This window comes from Phalangium opilio, unplaced genomic scaffold (genome assembly GCF_054372755.1).
Source record: "Phalangium opilio isolate 3A_F unplaced genomic scaffold, DU_Popi_V2 ptg000487l_1, whole genome shotgun sequence".
Taxonomy (NCBI): domain Eukaryota; kingdom Metazoa; phylum Arthropoda; class Arachnida; order Opiliones; family Phalangiidae; genus Phalangium; species Phalangium opilio.
In genome coordinates this window covers 1,525,457-1,549,000 of record NW_028324237.1, presented here as the reverse complement: position 1 = coordinate 1,549,000, position 23,544 = coordinate 1,525,457, and the positions used below count along the sequence as shown (strand labels likewise).

General features: G+C 44.7%; 18 non-coding genes across 18 annotated transcripts; all 18 read left to right on the top strand.

Annotated features, from left to right (window-relative positions):
• Positions 1 to 1,297: 1,297 nt before the first annotated feature.
• TRNAC-GCA (transfer RNA cysteine (anticodon GCA)) lies at positions 1,298 to 1,369 on the top strand. Its single transcript has one exon. It is a non-coding gene; the product is annotated as a tRNA-Cys (tRNA).
• A 4,086-nt stretch (positions 1,370 to 5,455) lies between these two features.
• On the top strand, positions 5,456 to 5,527 carry TRNAC-GCA (transfer RNA cysteine (anticodon GCA)). Its single transcript has one exon. It is a non-coding gene; the product is annotated as a tRNA-Cys (tRNA).
• Positions 5,528 to 5,585: 58 nt separating this feature from the next.
• Positions 5,586 to 5,657, top strand: TRNAC-GCA (transfer RNA cysteine (anticodon GCA)). The gene has a single exon. It is a non-coding gene; the product is annotated as a tRNA-Cys (tRNA).
• Positions 5,658 to 7,404: 1,747 nt separating this feature from the next.
• Positions 7,405 to 7,476, top strand: TRNAC-GCA (transfer RNA cysteine (anticodon GCA)). The gene has a single exon. It is a non-coding gene; the product is annotated as a tRNA-Cys (tRNA).
• A 2,786-nt stretch (positions 7,477 to 10,262) lies between these two features.
• TRNAC-GCA (transfer RNA cysteine (anticodon GCA)) lies at positions 10,263 to 10,334 on the top strand. Its single transcript has one exon. It is a non-coding gene; the product is annotated as a tRNA-Cys (tRNA).
• Positions 10,335 to 11,691: 1,357 nt separating this feature from the next.
• Positions 11,692 to 11,763, top strand: TRNAC-GCA (transfer RNA cysteine (anticodon GCA)). The gene has a single exon. It is a non-coding gene; the product is annotated as a tRNA-Cys (tRNA).
• Positions 11,764 to 12,080: 317 nt separating this feature from the next.
• Positions 12,081 to 12,152, top strand: TRNAC-GCA (transfer RNA cysteine (anticodon GCA)). Its single transcript has one exon. It is a non-coding gene; the product is annotated as a tRNA-Cys (tRNA).
• A 318-nt stretch (positions 12,153 to 12,470) lies between these two features.
• TRNAC-GCA (transfer RNA cysteine (anticodon GCA)) lies at positions 12,471 to 12,542 on the top strand. Its single transcript has one exon. It is a non-coding gene; the product is annotated as a tRNA-Cys (tRNA).
• Positions 12,543 to 12,990: 448 nt separating this feature from the next.
• TRNAC-GCA (transfer RNA cysteine (anticodon GCA)) lies at positions 12,991 to 13,062 on the top strand. The gene has a single exon. It is a non-coding gene; the product is annotated as a tRNA-Cys (tRNA).
• Positions 13,063 to 13,120: 58 nt separating this feature from the next.
• TRNAC-GCA (transfer RNA cysteine (anticodon GCA)) lies at positions 13,121 to 13,192 on the top strand. The gene has a single exon. It is a non-coding gene; the product is annotated as a tRNA-Cys (tRNA).
• Positions 13,193 to 13,640: 448 nt separating this feature from the next.
• On the top strand, positions 13,641 to 13,712 carry TRNAC-GCA (transfer RNA cysteine (anticodon GCA)). The gene has a single exon. It is a non-coding gene; the product is annotated as a tRNA-Cys (tRNA).
• A 318-nt stretch (positions 13,713 to 14,030) lies between these two features.
• On the top strand, positions 14,031 to 14,102 carry TRNAC-GCA (transfer RNA cysteine (anticodon GCA)). The gene has a single exon. It is a non-coding gene; the product is annotated as a tRNA-Cys (tRNA).
• Positions 14,103 to 15,328: 1,226 nt separating this feature from the next.
• Positions 15,329 to 15,400, top strand: TRNAC-GCA (transfer RNA cysteine (anticodon GCA)). Its single transcript has one exon. It is a non-coding gene; the product is annotated as a tRNA-Cys (tRNA).
• Positions 15,401 to 15,718: 318 nt separating this feature from the next.
• Positions 15,719 to 15,790, top strand: TRNAC-GCA (transfer RNA cysteine (anticodon GCA)). Its single transcript has one exon. It is a non-coding gene; the product is annotated as a tRNA-Cys (tRNA).
• A 448-nt stretch (positions 15,791 to 16,238) lies between these two features.
• On the top strand, positions 16,239 to 16,310 carry TRNAC-GCA (transfer RNA cysteine (anticodon GCA)). Its single transcript has one exon. It is a non-coding gene; the product is annotated as a tRNA-Cys (tRNA).
• Positions 16,311 to 16,368: 58 nt separating this feature from the next.
• Positions 16,369 to 16,440, top strand: TRNAC-GCA (transfer RNA cysteine (anticodon GCA)). Its single transcript has one exon. It is a non-coding gene; the product is annotated as a tRNA-Cys (tRNA).
• Positions 16,441 to 16,758: 318 nt separating this feature from the next.
• Positions 16,759 to 16,830, top strand: TRNAC-GCA (transfer RNA cysteine (anticodon GCA)). Its single transcript has one exon. It is a non-coding gene; the product is annotated as a tRNA-Cys (tRNA).
• Positions 16,831 to 18,056: 1,226 nt separating this feature from the next.
• Positions 18,057 to 18,128, top strand: TRNAC-GCA (transfer RNA cysteine (anticodon GCA)). The gene has a single exon. It is a non-coding gene; the product is annotated as a tRNA-Cys (tRNA).
• The last annotated feature ends 5,416 nt before the right edge of the window (positions 18,129 to 23,544 follow it).

Sequence of the window (23,544 nt, the reverse complement as noted above, 5' to 3'; positions counted from 1 at the left end):
GGGAATAGCTCAGTGGTACAGCATTCGACTGCAGGTTGAGAAGTCCTTGGTTCAAACCCGAGTTCTCCCTGTAACAGCACGGATCATTCCGTTTATTTTAGTTAAATCGACATTACGGCCTTGAACAAGGGGGAATAGCTCAGTGGTAGAGCATTCGACTGCAGATTGAGAAGTCCTTGGTTCAAACCCGAGTTCCCCCTGTAGTAGCACGAGTCATTCCGTTTATTTCAGTTAAATCGACATTACGATTATGAACAAGTGGGAATAGCTCAGTGGTAGAGCTTTCGACGGCAGATCGAGAGGTCCTTGGTTCAAACCCGAGTTCTCCCTGTAACAGCACGGATCATTTCGTTTATTTTAGTTAAATCGACATTACAGCTATGAACAAGGGGGAATAGCTCAGTGGTAGAGCATTCGACTGCAGATCGAGAGGTCCATGGTTCAAACCTGAGTTTTCTTTGTAATAGCACGGATCGTTCCGTTTATTTTAGTTAAATCGACATTACGATTATGAACAAGTGGGAATAGCTCAGTGGTAGAGCATTCGACGGCAGATCGAGAGGTCCGTGGTTCAAACCCGAGTTCTCCCTGTAACAGCACGGATCATTCCGTTTATTTTAGTTAAATTGACATTACGGCCTTGAACAAGGGGGAATAGCTCAGTGGTAGAGCATTCGACTGCAGATTGAGAAGTCCTTGGTTCAAACCCGAGTTCCCCTTGTAGTAGCACGAATCATTCCGTTTATTTTAGTTAAATCGACATTACAACTATGAACATGTGGGAATAGCTCAGTGGTAGAGCATTCGACGGCAGATCGAGATGTCCTTGGTTCAAACCCAAGTTCTCCCAGTAACAGCACGGATCATTGCGTTTATTTTAGTTAAATCGACATTGCGGCTATGAACAAAGGGGAATAGGTCAGTGGTAGAGCATTCGACTGCAGATCGAGAGGTCCTTGGTTCAAACCCGAGTTCTCCCTGTAACAGCACGAATCATTCCGTTTATTTTAGTTAAAACGACAAAACGGTCCTGAACAAGGGAGAATAGCTCAGTGGTAGAGCATTCGACTGCAGATCGTGAAGTCCTTGGTTCAAACCCGAGTCCCCCTGTAGTAGCACGAATCATTCCGTTTATTTCAGTTAAATCGACATTACGATTATGAACAAGTGGGAATAGCTCAGTGGTAGAGCATTCGACGGCAGATCGAGAGGTCCTTGGTTCAAACCCGAGTTCTCCCTGTAACAGCACTAATCATTCCGTTTATTTTAGTTAAAACGACATTACGGCCTTGAACAAGGGGGAATAGCTCAGTGGTAGAGCATTCGACTGCAGATCGAGAGGTCCTTGGTTCAAACCCGAGTTCTCCCTGTAACAGCACGGATCATTCCGTTTATTTTAGTTAAATCGACATTACGGCCTTGAACAAGTGGGAATAGCTCAGTGGTAGAGCATTCGACGGCAGATCGAGAGGTCCTTGGTTCAAACCCGAGTTCTCCCTGTAACAGCACGGATCATTTCGTTTATTTTAGTTAAATCGACATTACAGCTATGAACAAGGGGGAATAGCTCAGTGGTAGAGCATTCGACTGCAGATCGAGAGGTCCATGGTTCAAACCTGAGTTTTCCCTGTAATAGCACGGATCGTTCCGTTTATTTTAGTTAAATCGACATTACGATTATGAACAAGTGGGAATAGCTCAGTGGTAGAGCATTCGACGGCAGATCGAGATGTCCTTGGTTCAAACCCAAGTTCTCCCAGTAACAGCACGGATCATTCCGTTTATTTTAGTTAAAACGACAAAACGGTCCTGAACAAGGGAGAATAGCTCAGTGGTAGAGCATTCGACTGCAGATCGAGAGGTCCTTGGGTCAAACCCGAGTTCTCCCTGTAACAGCACGGATCATTCCGTTTATTTTAGTTAAATCGACATTACGGCCTTGAACAAGGGGGAATAGCTCAGTGGTAGAGCATTCGACTGCAGATTGAGAAGTCCTTGGTTCAAACCCGAGTTCCCCCTGTAGTAGCACGAGTCATTCCGTTTATTTCAGTTAAATCGACATTACGATTATGAACAAGGGGGAATAGCTCAGTGGTAGAGCATTCGACTGCAGATCGAGAGGTCCATGGTTCAAACCTGAGTTTTCCCTGTAATAGCACGGATCGTTCCGTTTATTTTAGTTAAATCGACATTACGATTATGAACAAGTGGGAATAGCTCAGTGGTAGAGCATTCGACGGCAGATCGAGATGTCCTTGGTTCAAACCCAAGTTCTCCCAGTAACAGCACGGATCATTCCGTTTATTTTAGTTAAAACGACAAAACGGTCCTGAACAAGGGAGAATAGCTCAGTGGTAGAGCATTCGACTGCAGATCGTGAAGTCCTTGGTTCAAACCCGAGTCCCCCTGTAGTAGCACGAATCATTCCGTTTATTTCAGTTAAATCGACATTACGATTATGAACAAGTGGGAATAGCTCAGTGGTAGAGCATTCGACTGCAGATCGTGAAGTCCTTGGTTCAAACCCGAGTTCCCCCTGTAGTAGCACGAATCATTCCGTTTATTTCAGTTAAATCGACATTGCGATTATGAACAAGTGGGAATAGCTTAGTGGTAGAGCATTCGACGGCAGATCAAGAGGTCCTTGGTTCAAACCCGAGTTCTCCCTGTAACAGCACGGATCATTCCGTTCATTTTAGTTAAAACGACATTACGGTCTTGAAAAAGGGGGAATAGCTCAGTGGTAGAGCATTCGACGGCAGATCGAGAGGTCCTTGGTTCAAACCTGAGTTCTCCCTGTAACAGCACGAATCATTCCGTTTATTTTAGTTAAAACGACCCTACGGTCTTGAACAAGGGGGAATAGCTCAGTGGTACAGCATTCGACTGCAGGTTGAGAAGTCCTTGGTTCAAACCCGAGTTCTCCCTGTAACAGCACGGATCATTCCGTTTATTTTAGTTAAATCGACATTACGGCCTTGAACAAGGGGGAATAGCTCAGTGGTAGAGCATTCGACTGCAGATTGAGAAGTCCTTGGTTCAAACCCGAGTTCCCCCTGTAGTAGCACGAGTCATTCCGTTTATTTCAGTTAAATCGACATTACGATTATGAACAAGTGGGAATAGCTCAGTGGTAGAGCATTCGACGGCAGATCGAGAGGTCCTTGGTTCAAACCCGAGTTCTCCCTGTAACAGCACGGATCATTTCGTTTATTTTAGTTAAATCGACATTACAGCTATGAACAAGGGGGAATAGCTCAGTGGTAGAGCATTCGACTGCAGATCGAGAGGTCCATGGTTCAAACCTGAGTTTTCCCTGTAATAGCACGGATCGTTCCGTTTATTTTAGTTAAATCGACATTACGATTATGAACAAGTGGGAATAGCTCAGTGGTAGAGCATTCGACGGCAGATCGAGAGGTCCTTGGTTCAAACCCGAGTTCTCCCTGTAACAGCACGGATCATTCCGTTTATTTTAGTTAAATTGACATTACGGCCTTGAACAAGGGGGAATAGCTCAGTGGTAGAGCATTCGACTGCAGATTGAGAAGTCCTTGGTTCAAACCCGAGTTCCCCCTGTATTAGCACGAATCATTCCGTTTATTTTAGTTAAATCGACATTACAACTATGAACATGTGGGAATAGCTCAGTGGTAGAGCATTCGACGGCAGATCGAGATGTCCTTGGTTCAAACCCAAGTTCTCCCAGTAACAGCACGGATCATTGCGTTTATTTTAGTTAAATCGACATTGCGGCTATGAACAAAGGGGAATAGGTCAGTGGTAGAGCATTCGACTGCAGATCGAGAGGTCCTTGGTTCAAACCAGAGTTCTCCCTGTAACAGCACGAATCATTCCGTTTATTTTAGTTAAAACGACAATACGGCCTTGAACAAGGGGGAATAGCTCAGTGGTAGAGCATTCGACTGCAGATCGTGAAGTCCTTGGTTCAAACCCGAGTCCCCCTGTAGTAGCACGAATCATTCCGTTTATTTCAGTTAAATCGACATTGCGATTATGAACAAGTGGGAATAGCTTAGTGGTAGAGCATTCGACTGCAGATCGTGAAGTCCTTGGTTCAAACCCGAGTTCCCCCTGTAGTAGCACGAATCATTCCGTTTATTTCAGTTAAATCGACATTGCGATTATGAACAAGGGGGAATAGCTCAGTGGTAGAGCATTCGACTGCAGATCGAGAGGTCCATGGTTCAAACCTGAGTTTTCCCTGTAATAGCACGGATCGTTCCGTTTATTTTAGTTAAATCGACATTACGATTATGAACAAGTGGGAATAGCTCAGTGGTAGAGCATTCGACGGCAGATCGAGAGGTCCTTGGTTCAAACCCGAGTTCTCCCTGTAACAGCACGGATCATTCCGTTTATTTTAGTTAAAACGACCTTACGGTCTTGAACAAGGGGGAATAGCTCAGTGGTAGAGCATTCGACTGCAGATCGAGAGGTCCTTGGTTCAAACCCGAGTTCTCACTGTAACAGCACGGATCATTCCGTTTATTTTAGTTAAATCGACATTACGGCCTTGAACAAGTGGGAATAGCTCAGTGGTAGAGCATTCGACGGCAGATCGAGAGGTCCTTGGTTCAAACCCGAGTTCTCCCTGTAACAGCACGGATCATTTCGTTTATTTTAGTTAAATCGACATTACAGCTATGAACAAGGGGGAATAGCTCAGTGGTAGAGCATTCGACTGCAGATCGAGAGGTCCATGGTTCAAACCTGAGTTCTCCCTGTAACAGCACGGATCATTCCGTTTATTTTAGTTAAATCGACATTACGGCCTTGAACAAGGGCGAATAGCTCAGTGGTAGAGCATTCGACTGCAGATTGAGAAGTCCTTGGTTCAAACCCGAGTTCTCCCTGTAACAGCACGAATCATTCCGTTTATTTTAGTTAAAACGACCTTACGGTCTTGAACAAGGGGGAATAGCTCAGTGGTAGAGCATTCGACTGCAGATCGAGAGGTCCTTGGTTCAAACCCGAGTTCTCACTGTAACAGCACGGATCATTGCGTTTATTTTAGTTAAATCGATATTGCGGCTATGAACAAAGGGGAATAGCTCAGTGGTAGAGCATTCGACTGCAGGTTGAGAAGTCCTTGGTTCAAACCCGAGTTCTCCCTGTAAAAGCACGGATCATTCCGTTTATTTTAGTTAAATCGACATTACTGCCTTGAACAAGGGGGTATAGCTCAGTGGTAGAGCATTCGACTGCAGATTGAGAAGTCCTTGGTTCAAACCCGAGTTCCCACTGTAGTAGCACGAATCATTCCGTTTATTTCAGTTAAATCGACATTGCGATTATGAACAAGTGGGAATAGCTTAGTGGTAGAGCATTCGACGGCAGATCAAGAGGTCCTTGGTTCAAACCCGAGTTCTCCCTGTAACAGCACGGATCATTCCGTTCATTTTAGTTAAAACGACATTACGGTCTTGAAAAAGGGGGAATAGCTCAGTGGTAGAGCATTCGACTGCAGATCGAGAGGTCCTTGGTTCAAACCCGAGTTCTCCCTGTAACAGCACGAATCATTCCGTTTATTTTAGTTAATACGACATTACGGTCTTGAACAAGGGGGAATAGCTCAGTGGTAGAGCATTCGACTGCAGATCGAGAGGTCCTTGGTTCAAACCCGAGTTCTCCCTGTAACAGCACGGATCATTCCGTTTATTTTAGTTAAAACGACAATACGGCCTTGAACAAGGTTGAATAGCTCAGTGGTAGAGCTTTCGACTGCAGGTTGAGAAGTCCTTGGTTCAAACCCGAGTTCTCCCTGTAACAGCACGGATCATTCCGTTTATTTTAGTTAAATCGACATTACGGCCTTGAACAAGGGCGAATAGCTCAGTGTTAGAGCATTCGACTGCAGATTGAGAAGTCCTTGGTTCAAACCCGAGTTCCCCCTTTAGTAGCACGAATCATTCCGTTTATTTCAGTTAAATCGACATTACGATTATGAACAAGTGGGAATAGCTCAGTGGTAGAGCATTCGACGGCAGATCGAGAGGTCCTTAGTTCAAACCTGAGTTCTCCCTGTAACAGCACGAATCATTCCGTTTATTTTAGTTAAAACGACCCTACGGTCTTGAACAAGGGGGAATAGCTCAGTGGTACAGCATTCGACTGCAGGTTGAGAAGTCCTTGGTTCAAACCCGAGTTCTCCCTGTAACAGCACGGATCATTCCGTTTATTTTAGTTAAATCGACATTACGGCCTTGAACAAGGGGGAATAGCTCAGTGGTAGAGCATTCGACTGCAGATTGAGAAGTCCTTGGTTCAAACCCGAGTTCCCCCTGTAGTAGCACGAGTCATTCCGTTTATTTCAGTTAAATCGACATTACGATTATGAACAAGTGGGAATAGCTCAGTGGTAGAGCTTTCGACGGCAGATCGAGAGGTCCTTGGTTCAAACCCGAGTTCTCCCTGTAACAGCACGGATCATTTCGTTTATTTTAGTTAAATCGACATTACAGCTATGAACAAGGGGGAATAGCTCAGTGGTAGAGCATTCGACTGCAGATCGAGAGGTCCATGGTTCAAACCTGAGTTTTCTTTGTAATAGCACGGATCGTTCCGTTTATTTTAGTTAAATCGACATTACGATTATGAACAAGTGGGAATAGCTCAGTGGTAGAGCATTCGACGGCAGATCGAGAGGTCCGTGGTTCAAACCCGAGTTCTCCCTGTAACAGCACGGATCATTCCGTTTATTTTAGTTAAATTGACATTACGGCCTTGAACAAGGGGGAATAGCTCAGTGGTAGAGCATTCGACTGCAGATTGAGAAGTCCTTGGTTCAAACCCGAGTTCCCCTTGTAGTAGCACGAATCATTCCGTTTATTTTAGTTAAATCGACATTACAACTATGAACATGTGGGAATAGCTCAGTGGTAGAGCATTCGACGGCAGATCGAGATGTCCTTGGTTCAAACCCAAGTTCTCCCAGTAACAGCACGGATCATTGCGTTTATTTTAGTTAAATCGACATTGCGGCTATGAACAAAGGGGAATAGGTCAGTGGTAGAGCATTCGACTGCAGATCGAGAGGTCCTTGGTTCAAACCCGAGTTCTCCCTGTAACAGCACGAATCATTCCGTTTATTTTAGTTAAAACGACAAAACGGTCCTGAACAAGGGAGAATAGCTCAGTGGTAGAGCATTCGACTGCAGATCGTGAAGTCCTTGGTTCAAACCCGAGTCCCCCTGTAGTAGCACGAATCATTCCGTTTATTTCAGTTAAATCGACATTACGATTATGAACAAGTGGGAATAGCTCAGTGGTAGAGCATTCGACGGCAGATCGAGAGGTCCTTGGTTCAAACCCGAGTTCTCCCTGTAACAGCACTAATCATTCCGTTTATTTTAGTTAAAACGACATTACGGCCTTGAACAAGGGGGAATAGCTCAGTGGTAGAGCATTCGACTGCAGATCGAGAGGTCCTTGGTTCAAACCCGAGTTCTCCCTGTAACAGCACGGATCATTCCGTTTATTTTAGTTAAATCGACATTACGGCCTTGAACAAGTGGGAATAGCTCAGTGGTAGAGCATTCGACGGCAGATCGAGAGGTCCTTGGTTCAAACCCGAGTTCTCCCTGTAACAGCACGGATCATTTCGTTTATTTTAGTTAAATCGACATTACAGCTATGAACAAGGGGGAATAGCTCAGTGGTAGAGCATTCGACTGCAGATCGAGAGGTCCATGGTTCAAACCTGAGTTTTCCCTGTAATAGCACGGATCGTTCCGTTTATTTTAGTTAAATCGACATTACGATTATGAACAAGTGGGAATAGCTCAGTGGTAGAGCATTCGACGGCAGATCGAGATGTCCTTGGTTCAAACCCAAGTTCTCCCAGTAACAGCACGGATCATTCCGTTTATTTTAGTTAAAACGACAAAACGGTCCTGAACAAGGGAGAATAGCTCAGTGGTAGAGCATTCGACTGCAGATCGAGAGGTCCTTGGGTCAAACCCGAGTTCTCCCTGTAACAGCACGGATCATTCCGTTTATTTTAGTTAAATCGACATTACGGCCTTGAACAAGGGGGAATAGCTCAGTGGTAGAGCATTCGACTGCAGATTGAGAAGTCCTTGGTTCAAACCCGAGTTCCCCCTGTAGTAGCACGAGTCATTCCGTTTATTTCAGTTAAATCGACATTACGATTATGAACAAGGGGGAATAGCTCAGTGGTAGAGCATTCGACTGCAGATCGAGAGGTCCATGGTTCAAACCTGAGTTTTCCCTGTAATAGCACGGATCGTTCCGTTTATTTTAGTTAAATCGACATTACGATTATGAACAAGTGGGAATAGCTCAGTGGTAGAGCATTCGACGGCAGATCGAGATGTCCTTGGTTCAAACCCAAGTTCTCCCAGTAACAGCACGGATCATTCCGTTTATTTTAGTTAAAACGACAAAACGGTCCTGAACAAGGGAGAATAGCTCAGTGGTAGAGCATTCGACTGCAGATCGTGAAGTCCTTGGTTCAAACCCGAGTCCCCCTGTAGTAGCACGAATCATTCCGTTTATTTCAGTTAAATCGACATTACGATTATGAACAAGTGGGAATAGCTCAGTGGTAGAGCATTCGACTGCAGATCGTGAAGTCCTTGGTTCAAACCCGAGTTCCCCCTGTAGTAGCACGAATCATTCCGTTTATTTCAGTTAAATCGACATTGCGATTATGAACAAGTGGGAATAGCTTAGTGGTAGAGCATTCGACGGCAGATCAAGAGGTCCTTGGTTCAAACCCGAGTTCTCCCTGTAACAGCACGGATCATTCCGTTCATTTTAGTTAAAACGACATTACGGTCTTGAAAAAGGGGGAATAGCTCAGTGGTAGAGCATTCGACGGCAGATCGAGAGGTCCTTGGTTCAAACCTGAGTTCTCCCTGTAACAGCACGAATCATTCCGTTTATTTTAGTTAAAACGACCCTACGGTCTTGAACAAGGGGGAATAGCTCAGTGGTACAGCATTCGACTGCAGGTTGAGAAGTCCTTGGTTCAAACCCGAGTTCTCCCTGTAACAGCACGGATCATTCCGTTTATTTTAGTTAAATCGACATTACGGCCTTGAACAAGGGGGAATAGCTCAGTGGTAGAGCATTCGACTGCAGATTGAGAAGTCCTTGGTTCAAACCCGAGTTCCCCCTGTAGTAGCACGAGTCATTCCGTTTATTTCAGTTAAATCGACATTACGATTATGAACAAGTGGGAATAGCTCAGTGGTAGAGCATTCGACGGCAGATCGAGAGGTCCTTGGTTCAAACCCGAGTTCTCCCTGTAACAGCACGGATCATTTCGTTTATTTTAGTTAAATCGACATTACAGCTATGAACAAGGGGGAATAGCTCAGTGGTAGAGCATTCGACTGCAGATCGAGAGGTCCATGGTTCAAACCTGAGTTTTCCCTGTAATAGCACGGATCGTTCCGTTTATTTTAGTTAAATCGACATTACGATTATGAACAAGTGGGAATAGCTCAGTGGTAGAGCATTCGACGGCAGATCGAGAGGTCCTTGGTTCAAACCCGAGTTCTCCCTGTAACAGCACGGATCATTCCGTTTATTTTAGTTAAATTGACATTACGGCCTTGAACAAGGGGGAATAGCTCAGTGGTAGAGCATTCGACTGCAGATTGAGAAGTCCTTGGTTCAAACCCGAGTTCCCCCTGTATTAGCACGAATCATTCCGTTTATTTTAGTTAAATCGACATTACAACTATGAACATGTGGGAATAGCTCAGTGGTAGAGCATTCGACGGCAGATCGAGATGTCCTTGGTTCAAACCCAAGTTCTCCCAGTAACAGCACGGATCATTGCGTTTATTTTAGTTAAATCGACATTGCGGCTATGAACAAAGGGGAATAGGTCAGTGGTAGAGCATTCGACTGCAGATCGAGAGGTCCTTGGTTCAAACCAGAGTTCTCCCTGTAACAGCACGAATCATTCCGTTTATTTTAGTTAAAACGACAATACGGCCTTGAACAAGGGGGAATAGCTCAGTGGTAGAGCATTCGACTGCAGATCGTGAAGTCCTTGGTTCAAACCCGAGTCCCCCTGTAGTAGCACGAATCATTCCGTTTATTTCAGTTAAATCGACATTACGATTATGAACAAGTGGGAATAGCTCAGTGGTAGAGCATTCGACGGCAGATCGAGAGGTCCTTGGTTCAAACCCGAGTTCTCCCTGTAACAGCACGAATCATTCCGTTTATTTTAGTTAAAACGACATTACTGTCTTGAACAAGGGGGAATAGCTCAGTGGTAGAGCATTCGACTGCAGATCGAGAGGTCCTTGGTTCAAACCCGAGTTCTCCCTGTAACAGCACGGATCATTCCGTTTATTTTAGTTAAATCGACATTACGGCCTTGAACAAGGGGGAATAGCTCAGTGGTAGAGCATTCGACTGCAGATTGAGAAGTCCTTGGTTCAAACCCGAGTTCCCCCTGTAGTAGCACGAATCATTCCGTTTATTTCAGTTAAATCGACATTACGATTATGAACAAGGGGGAATAGCTCAGTGGTAGAGCATTCGACTGCAGATTGAGAAGTCCTTGGTTCAAACCCGAGTTCCCCCTGTAGTAGCACGAGTCATTCCGTTTATTTCAGTTAAATCGACATTACGATTATGAACAAGTGGGAATAGCTCAGTGGTAGAGCATTCGACGGCAGATCGAGATGTCCTTGGTTCAAATCCAAGTTCTGCCAGTAACAGCACGGATCATTGCGTTTATTTTAGTTAAATCGACATTGCGGCTATGAACAAAGGGGAATAGGTCAGTGGTAGAGCATTCGACTGCAGATCGAGAGGTCCTTGGTTCAAACCCGAGTTCTCCCTGTAACAGCACGAATCATTCCGTTTATTTTAGTTAAAACGACAAAACGGTCCTGAACAAGGGAGAATAGCTCAGTGGTAGAGCATTCGACTGCAGATCGTGAAGTCCTTGGTTCAAACCCGAGTCCCCCTGTAGTAGCACGAATCATTCCGTTTATTTCAGTTAAATCGACATTACGATTATGAACAAGTGGGAATAGCTCAGTGGTAGAGCATTCTACGGCAGATCGAGAGGTCCTTGGTTCAAACCCGAGTTCTCCCTGTAACAGCACGGATCATTCCGTTTATTTTAGTTAAATCGACATTACGGCCTTGAACAAGGGGGAATAGCTCAGTGGTAGAGCATTCGACTGCAGATTGAGAAGTCCTTGGTTCAAACCCGAGTTCCCCCTGTAGTAGCACGAGTCATTCCGTTTATTTCAGTTAAATCGACATTACGATTATGAACAAGTGGGAATAGCTCAGTGGTAGAGCATTCGACGGCAGATCGAGAGGTCCTTGGTTCAAACCCGAGTTCTCCCTGTAACAGCACGGATCATTTCGTTTATTTTAGTTAAATCGACATTACAGCTATGAACAAGGGGGAATAGCTCAGTGGTAGAGCATTCGACTGCAGATCGAGAGGTCCATGGTTCAAACCTGAGTTTTCCCTGTAATAGCACGGATCGTTCCGTTTATTTTAGTTAAATCGACATTACGATTATGAACAAGTGGGAATAGCTCAGTGGTAGAGCATTCGACGGCAGATCGAGAGGTCCTTGGTTCAAACCCGAGTTCTCCCTGTAACAGCACGGATCATTCCGTTTATTTTAGTTAAATTGACATTACGGCCTTGAACAAGGGGGAATAGCTCAGTGGTAGAGCATTCGACTGCAGATCGAGATGTCCTTGGTTCAAACCCAAGTTCTCCCAGTAACAGCACGGATCATTCCGTTTATTTTAGTTAAAACGACAAAACGGTCCTGAACAAGGGAGAATAGCTCAGTGGTAGAGCATTCGACTGCAGATCGTGAAGTCCTTGGTTCAAACCCGAGTCCCCCTGTAGTAGCACGAATCATTCCGTTTATTTCAGTTAAATCGACATTACGATTATGAACAAGTGGGAATAGCTCAGTGGTAGAGCATTCGACGGCAGATCGAGAGGTCCTTGGTTCAAACCCGAGTTCTCCCTGTAACAGCACGAATCATTCCGTTTATTTTAGTTAAAACGACATTACTGTCTTGAACAAGGGGGAATAGCTCAGTGGTAGAGCATTCGACTGCAGATCGAGAGGTCCTTGGTTCAAACCCGAGTTCTCCCTGTAACAGCACGGATCATTCCGTTTATTTTAGTTAAATCGACATTACGGCCTTGAACAAGGGGGAATAGCTCAGTGGTAGAGCATTCGACTGCAGATTGAGAAGTCCTTGGTTCAAACCCGAGTTCCCCCTGTAGTAGCACGAATCATTCCGTTTATTTCAGTTAAATCGACATTACGATTATGAACAAGTGGGAATAGCTCAGTGGTAGAGCATTCGACGGCAGATCGAGAGGTCCTTGGTTCAAACCCGAGTTCTCCCTGTAACAGCACGGATCATTCCGTTCATTTTAGTTAAAACGACATTACGGTCTTGAATAAGGGGGAATAGCTCAGTGGTAGAGCATTCGACTGCAGATCGAGAGGTCCTTGGTTCAAACCCGAGTTCTCCCTGTAACAGCACGAATCATTCCGTTTATTTTAGTTAAAACCACATTACGGTCTTGAACAAGTGGGAATAGCTCAGTGGTAGAGCATTCGACTGCAGATCGAGAGGTCCTTGGTTCAAACCCGAGCTCTCCCTGTAACAGCACGGATCTTTCCGTTTATTTTAGTTAAATCGACATTACGGCCTTGAACAAGGGGGAATAGCTCAGTGGTAGAGCATTCGACTGCAGATTGAGAAGTCCTTGGTTCAAACCCGAGTTCCCCCTGTAGTAGCACGAATCATTCCGTTTATTTCAGTTAAATCGACATTACGCTTATGAACAAGTGGGAATAGCTCAGTGGTAGAGCATTCGACGGCAGATCGAGAGGTCCTTGGTTCAAACCCGAGTTCTCCCTGTAACAGCACGGATCATTCCGTTCATTTTAGTTAAAACAACATTACGGTCTTGAATAAGGGGGAATAGCTCAGTGGTAGAGCATTCGACTGCAGATCGAGAGGTCCTTGGTTCAAACCCGAGTTCTCCCTGTAACAGCACGAATCATTCCGTTTATTTTAGTTAAAACCACATTACGGTCTTGAACAAGGGGGAATAGCTCAGTGGTAGAGCATTCGACTGCAGATCGAGAGGTCCTTGGTTCAAACCCGAGTTCTCCCTGTAACAGCACGGATCTTTCCGTTTATTTTAGTTAAATCGACATTACGGCCTTGAACAAGGGGGAATAGCTCAGTGGTAGAGCATTCGACTGCAGATTGAGAAGTCCTTGGTTCAAACCCGAGTTCCCCCTGTAGTAGCACGAATCATTCCGTTTATTTCAGTTAAATCGACATTACGATTATGAACAAGTGGGAATAGCTCAGTGGTAGAGCATTCGACGGCAGATCGAGAGGTACTTGGTTCAAACCCGAGTTCTCCCTGTAACAGCACGAATCATTCCGTTTATTTTAGTTAAAACGACATTACGGTTTTGAACAAGGGGGAATAGCTCAGTGGTAGAGCATTCGAATGCAGATCGAGAGGTCCTTGGTTCAAACCCGAGTTCTCCCTGTAACAGCACGAATCATTCCGTTTATTTTAGTTAAAACCACATTACGGTCTTGAACAAGGGGGAATAGCTCAGTGGTAGAGCATTCGACTGCAGATCGAGAGGTCCTTGGTTCAAACCCGAGTTCTCCCTGTAACAGCACGGATCTTTCCGTTTATTTTAGTTAAATCGACATTACGGCCTTGAACAAGGGGGAATAGCTCAGTGGTAGAGCATTCGACTGCAGATTGAGAAGTCCTTGGTTCAAACCCGAGTTCCCCCTGTAGTAGCACGAATCATTCCGTTTATTTCAGTTAAATCGACATTACGATTATGAACAAGTGGGAATAGCTCAGTGGTAGAGCATTCGACGGCAGATCGAGAGGTACTTGGTTCAAACCCGAGTTCTCCCTGTAACAGCACGAATCATTCCGTTTATTTTAGTTAAAACGACATTACGGTTTTGAACAAGGGGGAATAGCTCAGTGGTAGAGCATTCGACTGCAGATCGAGAGGTCCTTGGTTCAAACCCGAGTTCTCCCTGTAACAGCACGGATCATTCCGTTTATTTTAGTTAAAACGACATTACGGTTTTGAACAAGGGGGAATAGCTCAGTGGTAGAGCATTCGACTGCAGATCGAGAGGTCCTTGGTTCAAACCCGAGTTCTCACTGTAACAGCACGGATCATTGCGTTTATTTTAGTTAAATCGACATTGCGGCTATGAACAAAGGGGAACAGCTCAGTGGTAGAGATTCGACTGCAGGTTGAGAAGTCCTTGGTTCGAACCCGAGTTCTCCCTGTAACAGCACGGATCATTCCGTTTATTTTTGTTTAATCGACATTACGGCCTTGAACAAGGGGGAATAGCTCAGTGGTAGAGCATTCGACTGCAGATTGAGAAGTCCTTGGTTCAAACCCGAGTTCTCCCTGTAACAGCACGGATCATTTCGTTTATTTCAGTTAAATCGACATTACGATTATGAACAAGTGGGAATAGCTCAGTGGTAGAGCATTCGACGGCAGATCGAGAGGTCCTTGGTTAAAACCCGAGTTCTCCCTGTAACAGCACGAATCATTCCGTTTATTTTAGTTAAAACGACATTACGGTTTTGAACAAGGGGGAATAGCTCAGTGGTAGAGCATTCGACTGCAGATCGAGAGGTCCTTGGTTCAAACCCGAGTTCTCCTTGTAACAGCACGGATCATTCCGTTTATTGTAGTTAAAACGACATTACGGTCTTGAACAAGGGGGAATAGCTCAGTGGTAGAGCATTCGACTGCAGATCGAGAGGTCCTTGGTTCAAACCCGAGTTCTCACTGTAACAGCACGGATCATTGCGTTTATTTTAGTTAAATCGACATTGCGGCTATGAACAAAGGGGAACAGCTCAGTGGTAGAGATTCGACTGCAGGTTGAGAAGTCCTTGGTTCGAACCCGAGTTCTCCCTGTAACAGCACGGATCATTCCGTTTATTTTTGTTTAATCGACATTACGGCCTTGAACAAGGGGGAATAGCTCAGTGGTAGAGCATTCGACTGCAGATTGAGAAGTCCTTGGTTCAAACCCGAGTTCTCCCTGTAACAGCACGGATCATTTCGTTTATTTCAGTTAAATCGACATTACGATTATGAACAAGTGGGAATAGCTCAGTGGTAGAGCATTCGACGGCAGATCGAGAGGTCCTTGGTTAAAACCCGAGTTCTCCCTGTAACAGCACGAATCATTCCGTTTATTTTAGTTAAAACGACATTACGGTCTTGAACCAGGGGGAATAGCTCAGTGGTAGAGCATTCGACTGCAGATCGAGAGGTCCTTGGTTCAAACCCGAGTTCTCCCTGTAACAGCACGGATCATTCCGTTTATTTTAGTTAAAACGACATTACGGCCTTGAACAAGGGGGAATAGCTCAGTGGTAGAGCATTCGACTGCAGATTGAGAAGTCCTTGGTTCAAACCCGAGTTCCCCCTGTAGTAGCACGAATCATTCCGTTTATTTCAGTTAAATCGACATTACGATTATGAACAAGTGGGAATAGCTCAGTGGTAGAGCATTCGACTGCAGATCGAGAGGTCCTTGGTTCAAACCCGAGTTCTCCCTGTAACAGCACGGATCATTTCGTTTATTTTAGTTAAATCGACATTACAGCTATGAACAAGGGGGAATAGCTCAGTGGTAGAGCATTCGACTGCAGATCGAGAGGTCCTTGGTTCAAACCCGAGTTCTCCCTGTAACAGCACGAATCATTCCGTTTATTTTAGTTAAAACCACATTACGGTCTTGAACAAGGGGGAATAGCTCAGTGGTAGAGCATTCGACTGCAGATCGAGAGGTCCTTGGTTCAAACCCGAGCTCTCCCTGTAACAGCACGGATCTTTCCGTTTATTTTAGTTAAATCGACATTACGGCCTTGAACAAGGGGGAATAGCTCAGTGGTAGAGCATTCGACTGCAGATTGAGAAGTCCTTGGTTCAAACCCGAGTTGCCCCTGTAGTAGCACGAATCATTCCGTTTATTTCAGTTAAATCGACATTACGATTATGAACAAGTGGGAATAGCTCAGTGGTAGAGCATTCGACGGCAGATCGAGAGGTCCTTGGTTCAAACCCGAGTTCTCCCTGTAACAGCACGGATCATTCCGTTCATTTTAGTTAAAACGACATTACGGTCTTGAATAAGGGGGAATAGCTCAGTGGTAGAGCATTCGACTGCAGATCGAGAGGTCCTTGGTTCAAACCCGAGTTCTCCCTGTAACAGCACGAATCATTCCGTTTATTTTAGTTAAAACCACATTACGGTCTTGAACAAGGGGGAATAGCTCAGTGGTAGAGCATTCGACTGCAGATCGAGAGGTCCTTGGTTCAAACCCGAGTTCTCCCTGTAACAGCACGGATCTTTCCGTTTATTTTAGTTAAATCGACATTACGGCCTTGAACAAGGGGGAATAGCTCAGTGGTAGAGCATTCGACTGCAGATTGAGAAGTCCTTGGTTCAAACCCGAGTTCCCCCTGTAGTAGCACGAATCATTCCGTTTATTTCAGTTAAATCGACATTACGATTATGAACAAGTGGGAATAGCTCAGTGGTAGAGCATTCGACGGCAGATCGAGAGGTACTTGGTTCAAACCCGAGTTCTCCCTGTAACAGCACGAATCATTCCGTTTATTTTAGTTAAAACGACATTACGGTTTTGAACAAGGGGGAATAGCTCAGTGGTAGAGCATTCGACTGCAGATCGAGAGGTCCTTGGTTCAAACCCGAGTTCTCCCTGTAACAGCACGGATCATTCCGTTTATTTTAGTTAAAACGACATTACGGTTTTGAACAAGGGGGAATAGCTCAGTGGTAGAGCATTCGACTGCAGATCGAGAGGTCCTTGGTTCAAACCCGAGTTCTCACTGTAACAGCACGGATCATTGCGTTTATTTTAGTTAAATCGACATTGCGGCTATGAACAAAGGGGAACAGCTCAGTGGTAGAGATTCGACTGCAGGTTGAGAAGTCCTTGGTTCGAACCCGAGTTCTCCCTGTAACAGCACGGATCATTCCGTTTATTTTTGTTTAATCGACATTACGGCCTTGAACAAGGGGGAATAGCTCAGTGGTAGAGCATTCGACTGCAGATTGAGAAGTCCTTGGTTCAAACCCGAGTTCTCCCTGTAACAGCACGGATCATTTCGTTTATTTCAGTTAAATCGACATTACGATTATGAACAAGTGGGAATAGCTCAGTGGTAGAGCATTCGACGGCAGATCGAGAGGTCCTTGGTTAAAACCCGAGTTCTCCCTGTAACAGCACGAATCATTCCGTTTATTTTAGTTAAAACGACATTACGGTTTTGAACAAGGGGGAATAGCTCAGTGGTAGAGCATTCGACTGCAGATCGAGAGGTCCTTGGTTCAAACCCGAGTTCTCCTTGTAACAGCACGGATCATTCCGTTTATTGTAGTTAAAACGACATTACGGTCTTGAACAAGGGGGAATAGCTCAGTGGTAGAGCATTCGACTGCAGATCGAGAGGTCCTTGGTTCAAACCCGAGTTCTCACTGTAACAGCACGGATCATTGCGTTTATTTTAGTTAAATCGACATTGCGGCTATGAACAAAGGGGAACAGCTCAGTGGTAGAGATTCGACTGCAGGTTGAGAAGTCCTTGGTTCGAACCCGAGTTCTCCCTGTAACAGCACGGATCATTCCGTTTATTTTTGTTTAATCGACATTACGGCCTTGAACAAGGGGGAATAGCTCAGTGGTAGAGCATTCGACTGCAGATTGAGAAGTCCTTGGTTCAAACCCGAGTTCTCCCTGTAACAGCACGGATCATTTCGTTTATTTCAGTTAAATCAACATTACGATTATGAACAAGTGGGAATAGCTCAGTGGTAGAGCATTCGACGGCAGATCGAGAGGTCCTTGGTTAAAACACGAGTTCTCCCTGTAACAGCACGAATCATTCCGTTTATTTTAGTTAAAACGACATTACGGTCTTGAACCAGGGGGAATAGCTCAGTGGTAGAGCATTCGACTGCAGATCGAGAGGTCCTTGGTTCAAACCCGAGTTCTCCCTGTAACAGCACGGATCATTCCGTTTATTTTAGTTAAAACGACATTACGGCCTTGAACAAGGGGGAATAGCTCAGTGGTAGAGCATTCGACTGCAGATTGAGAAGTCCTTGGTTCAAACCCGAGTTCCCCCTGTAGTAGCACGAATCATTCCGTTTATTTCAGTTAAATCGACATTACGATTATGAACAAGTGGGAATAGCTCAGTGGTAGAGCATTCGACGGCAGATCGAGAGGTACTTGGTTCAAACCCGAGTTCTCCCTGTAACAGCACGAATCATTCCGTTTATTTTAGTTAAAACGACATTACGGTTTTGAACAAGGGGGAATAGCTCAGTGGTAGAGCATTCGACTGCAGATCGAGAGGTCCTTGGTTCAAACCCGAGTTCTCCTTGTAACAGCACGGATCATTCCGTTTATTGTAGTTAAAACGACATTACGGTCTTGAACAAGGGGGAATAGCTCAGTGGTAGAGCATTCGACTGCAGATCGAGAGGTCCTTGGTTCAAACCCGAGTTCTCACTGTAACAGCACGGATCATTGCGTTTATTTTAGTTAAATCGACATTACGGCTATGAACAAGGGGGAATAGCTCAGTGGTGTAGCATTCGACTGCAGATTGAGAAGTCCTTGGTTCAAACCTGAGTTCCCCCTGTAGTAGTACGAATCATTCCCTTTATTTTAGTTAAATCGACATTACGATAATGAACAAGTAGGAATAGCTCAGTGGTAGAGAATTCGACGGCAGATCGAGAGGTGCTTGGTTAAACCCGAGTTCTCCCTGTAACAGCACGGATCATTCCGTTTATTTTAGTTAAAACGACATTACGGTCTTGAACACGGGGGAATAGCTTAGTGGTAGAGCATGCGACTGCAGATCGAGAGGTCCGTGGTTTAAACCCGAGTTCTCCCTGTTACAGCTCGGATCATTTCGTTTATTTTAGTTAAATCGACATTACAGCTATAACCAAGGGGGAATAGCTCAGTGGTAGAGCATTCGACTGCAGATCGAGAGGTCCATGGTTCAAACCCGAGTTTTCCCTGTAATAGCACGGATCATTGCGTTTATTTTAGTTAAATCGACATAACGGTTATGAACAAGGGGGAATAGCTCAGTGGTAGAGCATTCGACTGCAGATCGAGAGGTGCTTGGTTCAAACCCGAGTTCTCCCTGTAACAGCACGGATCAATCCGTTTATTTTAGTTAAATCGACATAACGGTTATGAACAAGGTGGAATAGCTCAATGGTAGAGCATTCGACTGCAGATCGAGAGGTGCTTGGTTCAAACCCGAGTTCTCCCTGTAACAGCACGGATCAATCCGTTTATTTTAGTTAAATCGACATAACGGTTATGAACAAGGTGGAATAGCTCAATGGTAGAGCATTCGACTGCAGATCGAGAGGTCCTTGGTTCAAACCCGAGTTCTCACTGTAACAGCACGTATCATTCCGTTTATTTTAGTTAAAACGACAATACGGTCCTGAACAAGGGGGAATAGCTCAGTAGTAGAGTATGCGACTGCAGATCGAGAGGTCCTTGGTTCAAACCCCAGTTCTCCCTGTAGTAGCACGAATCATTCCGTTTATTTCAGTTAAATCGACATTACGATTATGAACAAGTGGGAATAGCTCAGTGGTAGAGCATTCGACGGCAGATCGAGAGGTACTTGGTTCAAACCCGAGTTCTCCCTGTAACAGCACGAATCATTCCGTTTATTTTAGTTAAAACGACATTACGGTTTTGAACAAGGGGGAATAGCTCAGTGGTAGAGCATTCGACTGCAGATCGAGAGGTCCTTGGTTCAAACCCGAGTTCTCCTTGTAACAGCACGGATCATTCCGTTTATTGTAGTTAAAACGACATTACGGTCTTGAACAAGGGGGAATAGCTCAGTGGTAGAGCATTCGACTGCAGATCGAGAGGTCCTTGGTTCAAACCCGAGTTCTCACTGTAACAGCACGGATCATTGCGTTTATTTTAGTTAAATCGACATTACGGCTATGAACAAGGGGGAATAGCTAAGTGGTGTAGCATTCGACTGCAGATTGAGAAGTCCTTGGTTCAAACCCGAGTTCCCCCTGTAGTAGTACGAATCATTCCCTTTATTTTAGTTAAATCGACATTACGATAATGAACAAGTAGGAATAGCTCAGTGGTAGAGAATTCGACGGCAGATCGAGAGGTGCTTGGTTAAACCCGAGTTCTCCCTGTAACAGCACGGATCATTCCGTTTATTTTAGTTAAAACGACATTACGGCTATGAACAAGGGGGAATAGCTCAGTGGTGTAGCATTCGACTGCAGATTGAGAAGTCCTTGGTTCAAACCTGAGTTCCCCCTGTAGTAGTACGAATCATTCCCTTTATTTTAGTTAAATCGACATTACGATAATGAACAAGTAGGAATAGCTCAGTGGTAGAGAATTCGACGGCAGATCGAGAGGTGCTTGGTTAAACCCGAGTTCTCGCTGTAACAGCACGGATCATTCCGTTTATTTTAGTTAAAACGACATTACGGTCTTGAACACGGGGGAATAGCTTAGTGGTAGAGCATTCGACTGCAGATCGAGAGGTCCATGGTTCAAACCCGAGTTTTCCCTGTAATAGCACGGATCATTGCGTTTATTTTAGTTAAATCGACATAACGGTTATGAACAAGGGGGAATAGCTCAGTGGTAGAGCATTCGACTGCAGATCGAGAGGTGCTTGGTTCAAACCCGAGTTCTCCCTGTAACAGCACGGATCAATCCGTTTATTTTAGTTAAATCGACATAACGGTTATGAACAAGGTGGAATAGCTCAATGGTAGAGCATTCGACTGCAGATCGAGAGGTGCTTGGTTCAAACCCGAGTTCTCCCTGTAACAGCACGGATCAATCCGTTTATTTTAGTTAAATCGACATAACGGTTATGAACAAGGTGGAATAGCTCAATGGTAGAGCATTCGACTGCAGATCGAGAGGTCCTTGGTTCAAACCCGAGTTCTCACTGTAACAGCACGTATCATTCCGTTTATTTTAGTTAAAACGACAATACGGTCCTGAACAAGGGGGAATAGCTCAGTAGTAGAGTATGCGACTGCAGATCGAGAGGTCCTTGGTTCAAACCCCAGTTCTCCCTGTAACAGCACGGATCATTTCGTTTATTTTAGTTAAATCGACATTACGCCTTGAACAAGGGGGAATAGCTCAGTGGTGTAGCATTCGACTGCAGATTGAGAAGTCCTTGGTTCAAACCTGAATTCCCCCTGTAGTAGTACGAATCATTCCGTTTATTTTAGTTAAATCGACATTACGTTTATGGACAAGTAGGAATAGCTCAGTGGTAGAGAATTCGACGGCAGATCGAGAGGTGCTTGGTTCAAACCCGAGTTCTCCCTGTAACAGCACGGATCAATCCGTTTATTTTAGTTAAATCGACATAACGGTTATGAACAAGGTGGAATAGCTCAATGGTAGAGCATTCGACTGCAGATCGAGAGGTCCTTGGTTCAAACCCGAGTTCTCCCTGTAACAGCACGGATCATTCCGTTTATTTTAGTTAAAACGACATTACGGCTATGATCAAGGGGGAATAGCTCAGTGGTGTAGCATTCGACTGCAGATTGAGAAGTCCTTGGTTCAAACCTGAGTTCCCCCTGTAGTAGTACGAATCATTCCCTTTATTTTAGTTAAATCGACATTATGATAATGAACAAGTAGGAATAGCTCAGTGGTAGAGAATTCGACGGCAGATCGAGAGGTGCTTGGTTCAAACCCGAGTTCTCCCTGTAACAGAACGGATCATTCCGTTTATTTTAGTTAAATCGACATTACGATAATGAACAAGTAGGAATAGCTCAGTGGTAGAGAGTTCGACGGAAGATCAAGAGGTGCTTGGTTAAACCCGAGTTCTCCCTGTAACAGCACGGATCATTCCGTTTATTTTAGTTAAAACGACATTACGGCTATGAAGAAGGGGGAATAGCTCAGTGGTGTAGCATTCGACTGCAGATTGAGAAGTCCTTGGTTCAAACCTGAGTTCCCCCTGTAGTAGTACGAATCATTCCCTTTATTTAAGTTAAATCGACATTACGATAATGAACAAGTAGGAATAGCTCAGTGGTAGAGAATTCGACGGCAGATCGAGAGGTGCTTGGTTAAACCCGAGTTCTCCCTGTAACAGCACGGATCATTCCGTTTATTTTAGTTAAAACGACATTACGGTCTTGAACACGGGGGAATAGCTTAGTGGTAGAGCATGCGACTGCAGATCGAGAGGTCCGTGGTTTAAACCCGAGTTCTCCCTGTTACAGCACGGATCATTTCGTTTATTTTAGTTAAATCGACATTACAGCTATAAACAAGGGGGAATAGCTCAGTGGTAGAGCAGTCGACTGCAGATCGAGAGGTCCATGGTTCAAACCCGAGTTTTCCCTGTAATAGCACGGATCATTGCGTTTATTTTAGTTAAATCGACATAACGGTTATGAACAAGGTGGAATAGCTTAATGGTAGAGAATTCGACTGCAGATCGAGAGGTGCTTGGTTCAAATCCGAGTTCTCCCTGTAACAGCACGGATCAATCCGTTTATTTTAGTTAAATCGACATAACGGTTATGAACAAGGTGGAATAGCTCAATGGTAGAGCATTCGACTGCAGATCGAGAGGTCCTTGGTTCAAACCCGAGTTCTCACTGTAACAGCACGTATCATTCCGTTTATTTTAGTTAAAACGACAATACGGTCCTGAACAAGGGGGAATAGCTCAGTGGTAGAGTATGCGACTGCAGATCGAGAGGTCCTTGGTTCAAACCCCAGTTCTCCCTGTAACAGCACGGATCATTTCGTTTATTTTAGTTAAATCGACATTACGCCTTGAACAAGGGGGAATAGCTCAGTGGTGTAGCATTCGACTGCAGATTGAGAAGTCCTTGGTTCAAACCTGAATTCCCCCTGTAGTAGTACGAATCATTCCGTTTATTTTAGTTAAATCGACATTACGATTATGGACAAGTAGGAATAGCTCAGTGGTAGAGAATTCGACGGCAGATCGAGAGGTGCTTGGTTCAAACCCGAGTTCTCCCTGTAACAGCACGGATCATTCCGTTTATTTTAGTTAAATCGACATTACGATTATGGACAAGTAGGAATAGCTCAGTGGTAGAGAATTCGACGGCAGATCGAGAGGTGCTTGGTTCAAACCCGAGTTCTCCCTGTAACAGCACGGATCATTCCGTTTATTTTAGTTAAATCGACATTACGATAATGAACAAGTAGGAATAGCTCAGTGGTAGAGCATTCGACTGCAGATCGAGAGGTGCTTGGTTCAAACCCGAGTTCTCCCTGTAACAGCACGGATCAATCCGTTTATTTTAGTTAAATCGACATAACGGTTATGAACAATGTGGAATAGCTCAATGGTAGAGCATTCGACTGCA